This window comes from Triticum aestivum, chromosome 1D (genome assembly GCF_018294505.1).
Source record: "Triticum aestivum cultivar Chinese Spring chromosome 1D, IWGSC CS RefSeq v2.1, whole genome shotgun sequence".
NCBI lineage: Eukaryota > Viridiplantae > Streptophyta > Magnoliopsida > Poales > Poaceae > Triticum > Triticum aestivum.
Window position 1 is genome coordinate 119,548,586 of NC_057796.1, and position 7,638 is coordinate 119,556,223.

Here is a 7,638-nt window from a genome sequence, read left to right on the forward strand (position 1 = left end):
CGCCTGCTGGCGGGGCCCACCACTACCACGCCTCGGCACGCGAGCGGATCCGCTGCGGCCGAGGTGGGCGGTTGAGTTTCCCGCGGAGTTACTGCACGCAGTAACTCGCGCGATAAACGTGGGGGCGTGGGGTCGTGGGCGCAGTAAATCCCACGATCGCCCCCTCGACTTCGCAGCGCGTAGGCCTATAAGTAGGGGAGGAGGGGAGCGGCAGAGCACGCGCGTCCCTCCTCCCCATCCTTTCCTCCTTCTTCTTCCTCTTGCCGTAGCGCCTCCAAGCCATGCTGAGCACTGCGGTGGTTCGTCTCCGATGAGCTCATCCTCCAATCCCACGCCCCCATGGCGCGCTCCGGAGCATGGGACGGCTCCGAAGTTCATGACGACCACATCGACTTCCTCCGCTAGACGCGGCGGCTGCCCGGCAAAGATTACGTGAAGGTCTGCCTCGTGCCGAAGAGGGAGATCTCGCCGGCGCCGGAGGAGGGCGAGCGGGTCGTCTTCCGCTCGCACTGCATGCGCGGCCTCGGCCTGCCGGCGAGCAGCTTCTTTCGGTCCTTCCTCGAATTCTACGGTCTTCAGCCGCACCACCTCACCCCGAACACGGTGGTGCTGCTGTCCGCCTTCGTCACTTTGTGCGAAGGCTTCCTCGGCGTCCTCCCCACCATCGAGCTTTGGGGGGAGTTCTTCTACATCAAGCTCGGCACCCTCGTCGCGGGCGTGCTGGCTCAATGCGGTGCGTTTATTGCGGTGTGGAGGCCGGCGGCCGAAAATCCGTTTCCTCCCATCCCGCTGATCAAGTCGGTGAAGATGTGGCAACGGTCGTACTTCTACGTGAAGAGCGTCTTCCCGGAGGGCGACTGGGTCAACTTGCCGGCTTACGAAGCCGGCCCGCTGGCTGGGAGGCGGCCCAACTGGTCGTACCGGGCCAAGACGCTATCGCCTTCTGGAGCCCCCGCCATCGCGCGGCTCCGAGTGCTGACACAGTCGGAGGGCCTGACCGGGCCTGACTTGTTATCCGCCTTCGTGGTGCGCGGGGTGCTCCCGCTCCAGAGCCGCCCTCACATGATCTGCCAGATGAGCGGGCATCGGGATCCAAGCCGGCTATGCACCAAGGAGATGCCTCACGCAGAGGTAGCTCACATGGTGAACTATCTTGCGAATTGCGAGCTCATGGAGGAGTGGCGGTTTGGCAAGGAGCCATATTCACGCGCCGACCCCCCGCCTATGGTAAGCCATCTTTCTTTTTCTCTATCCTTTCTGTTGCCGAGTTCGGCTTGTCCGATCTGACCAATCAGCCTTTGAACAGAGCCCCCTCCTCCAGCCAGCAGCTGGCGCCGCCGGGCTGGAGCGCCAATTCCTCCCCGAGCGAGCAGAGAGCGACGTCGATGACCCCGACTTGGGGGCGGCGGCCTTGGAGGACGACGCCGAGGGAGGAGGCGGCGAAGCAGGCGGCTCGACGCTCGGAGCCAGCCTCGAGGACTGGCCCGACGACGATGTGGGGGAAGTCGCCCCACGCCACCAGCCAGGGTCCGGCCAGCCAGGCGCGAGCTCGTCTGCCGCACCGGATTCCCAAGGTGGCGCGAAGAAACGCAGGGCCGCGCCGAGCTTGTTTGGTAGCCGGCCGAAGAAGCCCAAGGGCTCGGCCTCGCCGACCAAGAGGGATGAAGCGGCCGCAAAGGCCATCCGCTTCCGCAAGGCGGTGAAGGAGCCGCAGCTGGTTTCCGAGTAAGTACCGCCTTCATCTCATACTTTCTCCTTCCTTGCCGATCTTGTCTGAGTTTCTTTGTTTTGTTCCCTTCGATCTAGGGCTCCGCTTTCTCTTGAGAAGTCGGCCGCCGCCTCCATCGTGGGGTCGGCGGAGACTTCCTCCACCACTCGGCGGATCGATCCGGCCGCCGACCTCCGGGAGGCAACAGAGCGGAACGCGCGGGAAGCGCGCGAGGAGCAGGAAGCCGCCCGCCTGGAGAAGGTGGAAGTGGAGAAGGCGGAGCTTGCCGCCCTCAAGAAACTGGCGGAGGCCGAGGCGGCCGACGCGGCGAAGAAGCAGGCCAAGGAGGCCGCGCGCAGCCATTCGGCGGTGTTCGTCACTCCCCTGAACTCCGCGCCGCCGCCACCGGAGTTCGTGGCGCAGACTGGGGAAGTCGGCGACGAGCACCCGATCATGGAGAGGGATGGCGGCGACGTCGCCATGCCGGACGTGATCGTGCCTCCACCGCCGCCGTCCGGGAGCGCGCAAGGCGAGCAGCAGGCGGACCCGCCAGTGCCGCCAACCGGAAACGAGGTGGTGACGGGCCTGACTCCTGAGGACTGCACACCGACGCACCGCCGACTTGCAAAGGCGGCTTCGGCGCCACGCCCGCTGGAGACCGGCGCCGCGAGCTCCTCGATCCCGGACACCGAGGCGACCAGCGCCGCGCCCACTGGGTGGGTGCGGGGAGGCGGGACAGGCCCGTTGAATCGGGCGCTTCTAGACGTCCAAACCAAACTCCGAGCCGAGGCCGGTGCTCTCAAGCACTATAACACGGCGTATCTGGACTCGCGAGAGGCCATCCGGGTACGTTTCCTTCTTTCTTTGTTTCTATTTCTTGTGCTTCTCTGTGGGGGCGCGCCAGCGCACCCACTGGGTGTAGTCCCCGAGTTTCGGGCCGGCCGCTGAGCAGGCGGCTCGGAACTCTAATCGGAGAGTTCCGAGTACTAACACTTATCTGAAATTTTTATCACAGGATTATCACAACCTTCGCGTGGCCGCCTTTAACTCCAACGTCCAGGAGCTAGCACAGCGAACCGCCGACTTGTCGGAGAGCCGAAGTAAGTCCTCTTCTTTCTCTGTGGGGCGCGTTGGCGCACCCGCGGGCTGTAGTCCCCGAGATTCGGGCCGACTGTTGAGCAGTCAGGCCGGATCTCCCCGGCAACTGTTCTTCTTTGGGTTGATATTGACAACTTCTTTCTTCGCGGGGGCGCGCTGGCGCACCCGCGGGCTGTAGTCCCCGAGATTCGGGCCGACTGCTGAGTAGTCGGGCCGGATCTCCCCGGCCACTGTGCTTCTTCTTTGCTGGTTGCTGACGCCTTTCCCTTCTTCGTTTCTTGTGCAGAAGCCAACGCCGCCTTGCAGCAACAGCTGGGCGAAGCCAACACCGCGCTGCGCGCTAAGGAGGAGGAGTGCGGCAAGCTGGCTGAAGAGCGTGACCGGCTGGTCGCGCAACTGGCGGAACAGGCGGAGCTTCTCAAGAAGGCCCAGAAGGAGGCGGAGGACAAGGAGACCGGCCTCCTTGCTGAGTTCGCAACCGAACGCTCCACCTGGACCGACAAGGAAGCGATGCTGACTTCCGGCTTTCATGAAATCGAAGACATAGTTGATGGTGAGCTTCCTTCTTTTTTCTTCTTTAAGCTGCCGGCTGCTGGTCGAGCTGGCCTCTCGTCTCTAACTTGGCTCTTCGCTTTCTGTCTTGGCAAACTTCTTCCCTGGTCACTCTGACGCCGCCAATCAGGCCATTGAAGCTGATCACGAAGGACGGAGGGCGGAAGGCGCGTAGATCGCTGCCGACGCGCCCCGAACCCTTAGCGAGCAGATCCTGAGCATCGAAGCCCATCTTCGGCCGGCTCACCGGATGCTGCGCCATCTTCAGCGTGTTGGCGCCCAGGCGATCGCCGCCCTGTGGCCGGACATGCCGGCACCGCACACTCCTAGTCGGACTGCCCACTGGCTGGAGGTGGCGGCCGGCCGTCTTGAGGCCTGGAAGGGCTCCTCGGCCCGGCCTGGAGCGCACCGGGCCTTGGAATTCATCAAGGCGTGGTACCCTGGGCTAAGTCTAGCCCAGCTGGCCACGTTTCGGCTGGAGGCTCAGGAGGAGCTGGCGGTCGTGGAAGATGACCTTGTCAAGCGCGCGGCGGCAATCGCCGAGTAGACCGACACCAGCGTCTTCATCCCGGAGCGGGTTGAGAACGGCGCCGAGGCGCCACCAGAATGGTTTGGGCTGAACCCGGAGGACGGCGAGGACTCGGCCGAGGTGATCGGCTCCAGTGTCGAGGAAGAAGGCGAGGAGGAGGAGGAAGGCGAAGAGGAGGCGCCAGAGGTCGGAGCGGACGGCCAGCCTCAGCTCGACCGCGCTGTTGGGGAATGTAGTAATTTCAAAAATTTCCTACGCACACGCAAGATCATGGTGATGCATAGCAACGAGAGGGGAGAGTGTTGTCCACGTACCCTCGTAGACCGACATCGGAAGCGTTATCACAATGCGGTTGATGTAGTCGTACGTCTTCACGATCCGACCGATCAAGTACCGAACGTACGGCACCTCCGAGTTCTACACACGTTCAGCTCGATGACGTCCCTCAAACTCCGATCCAGCCGAGTGTTGAGGGAGAGTTTCGTCAGCACGACGGCGTGGTGACGATGATGATGTTCCACCGACGCAGGGCTTCGCCTAAGCTCCGCAACGGTATTATCGAGGTGTAATATGGTGGAGGGGGGCACCGCACACGGCTAAAAGATCTCAAGGATCAATTGTTGTGTCTATGGGGTGCCCCCCTGCCCCCGTATATAAAGGAGCAAGGAGGAGGCAGCCGGCCAAGGGAAGAGGCGCGCCAAAGGGGGGAGTCCTACTCCCACCGGTAGTAGGACTCCTCCTTTCCTTGTGGGAGTAGGAGAAGGGAAGGGGGAAGGAGAAAGAAGGAAGGGTGCGCCCCCTTTCCCTAGTCCAATTCGGACCAGACCATGGGGAGGGGTGCGGCCACCTTTTGAGGCCTTTCTCTCCTTTCCCGTATGGCCCATTAAGGCCCAATACGAATTCCCGTAACTCTCCGGTACTCCAAAAAATACCCGAATCACTCGGAACCTTTCCGAAGTCCGAATATAGTCGTCCAATATATCGATTTTTACGTCTCGGCCATTTCGAGACTCCTCGTCATGTCCCCGATCTCATCCGGGACTCCGAACTCCTTCGGTACATCAACATACATAAACTCATAATAAAACTGTCATCGTAATGTTAAGCGTGCGGACCCTACGGGTTCGAGAACTATGCAGACATGACCGAGACACCTCTCCGGTCAATAACCAATAGCGGGACCTGGATGTCCATATTGGCTCCCACATATTCTACGAAGATCTTTATCGGTCAGACCGCATAACAACATACGTTGTTCCCTTTGTCACCGGTATGTTACTTGCCCGAGATTTGATCGTCGGTATCTCGATACCTAGTTCAATCTCGTTACCGGCAAGTCTCTTTACTCGTTCCGTAATACATCATCCCGCAACTAACTCATTAGTCACAATGCTTGCAAGGCTTATAGTGATATGCATTACCGAGTGGGCCCAGAGATACCTCTCCGACAATCGGAGTGACAAATCCTAATCTCGAAATACGCCAACCCAACAAGTACCTTTGGAGACACCTGTAGAGCACCTTTATAATCACCCATTTACGTTGTGACGTTTGGTAGCACACAAAGTGTTCCTCCGATAAACGGGAGTTGCATAATCTCATAGTCATAGGAACATGTATAAGTCATGAAGAAAGCAATAGCAACATACTAAACGATCGGGTGCTAAGCTAACGGAATGGGTCAAGTCAATCACGTCATTCTCCTAATGAGGTGATCTCGTTAATCAAATGACAACTCATGTCTATGGCTAGGAAACATAACCATCTTTGATTAACGAGCTAGTCAAGTAGAGGCATACTAGTGACACTCTGTTTGTCTATGTATTCACACATGTATTATGTTTCCGGTTAATACAATTCTAGCATGAATAATAAACATTTATCATGATATAAGGAAATAAATAATACTTTATTATTGCCTCTAGGGCATATTTCCTTCACGCGCCTCCAGCAACGAGCCACGCCCAAGCGAGCCGGCTACTACTGGAGGCGACCAAGCGGAGACTGACCAGCCGGCCGCTCCACCAACCGGCGCCACTGAATCCTCCGATCCACCAAACCCGTCTGCCGCTCCCTAGGCTGCCAGTTTATTTTTGCTTTACCTGCCTATCAATCTCGACGAACTTGTTAATTTTGCACAATTCCACCCGCAGGGTGTATCTCAAACTGCCATTGAATTTCGGCCAACGGCCTTTTGCTATGTAAAATATTTTTCCGAGTTCTATCTTTCCTTGCTTTCTGCTCTTTTGGCTTTTTCCTTTGCCGCCCTCCCTTAGTTGCCGACTTGCCAGCCGAACAGCCTCTCTGCGGACTGTGGCTGGATCAAGTACTTAGCTGCTTTCGGGAAGGCAAGTACTTAGCCGATTTAGAACATTTTAACAAGTTAAGTAGAAGCCGTCCGGCCGGCTGCTCAATAGCCGATCGTAGAAGGCTGGAAGCCGGCTTAAACTATGCACATGCTTTGGGTCCTTAGCCATTTTTCACGTGGCCACTCTTTCTGCCTTTCTCCTACCCACCAGACAGTCGCTCTGCGAGCTGCGGCTTCCGGCAGGAGACGACTTAAGTGCCAACACATTACTTGTCCGGCTGCAGGAAGCATTTCATAGTATAAGGCGGCGAGTCCCCGGGCCGACTGGTCGGGCCCGGTGCCAAGCGGCATAAAGGGAATGACACATTCATATGCATAATTCTTATCATATAGATAAAAGAGGGCAGTCCCCGAGCTCTTCTCGGGGGACCCGAAGTCTTCGTACTTTAATACAAAAGGTAGCGTGGCACATACTGCATTAACTGTAAAATCTTCAGAGGAGATTTGCATTCCATGGCCGCTCCGTCTCCTTGCCAGAGTCGTCCCTCTTGCGCGCTCGAGGCTTCTGAGCGTCGATCAGGTAGTAGGAGTCGTTGCCCAACACCTTGCTGACGATGAAGGGGCCTTCCCAAGGCGCTGAGAGCTTGTGCTGGCCGGCTGTTCGCTGGATCAGCCGGAGCACAAGGTCTCCTTTTTGGAAAGATCTCGGCTTGACCTTCCGGTTGTAGTATCGGCGTAGGCTCTGCTGGTAGATGCTGGATCGGCTGAGTGCCAACAGCCGGCCCTCTTCCAGCAGATCGACGCCGTCTTGTCGCGCTTCTTCTGCCTCCTCTTCGGTGTACATGGTGACTCGGGGAGAGTCGAATTCTATGTCCGTCGGGATGACGGCTTCGGCACCGTATACGAGGAAGAAAGGCGTGAAGCCGATTGACTTGTTCGGAGTTGTGCGCAGGCTCCAGAGGATGGCTAGCAGCTCGCCGAGCCAGCAGCCGGCCGAACGCTCCAGAGGCTCGACCAGTCGGGGCTTGATGCCGGACAAAATGAGGTCGTTTGCTCGCTCCACCTGGCCGTTTGACTGCACATGGGCAACGGACGCTAAGTCCAGTCGGATGCCCTGCGTCGCGCAGAAACGGGCCAACGCGCCTTTGGCAAAGTTTGTGCCATTGTCGGTGATGATGCTGTGTGGTATGCCATACCGAATGGTGATGTCGAAGATGAAAGTCACAGCAGTTGGACCATTCAGGTTCCTTATTGGTTTTGCTTCTATCCACTTGGTGAACTTGTCCACCGCGACAAGCAGGTGAGTCATGCCACCTCGTGTTGTTTTGAATGGTCCCACCATGTCCAGGCCCTAGACAGCAAAGGGCCAGGCAATGGGGATAGTCTTGAGTGCAGAAGCCGGCTGATGTGGCTTTGAGTGGAACTTTTGGCACCCTTTACATT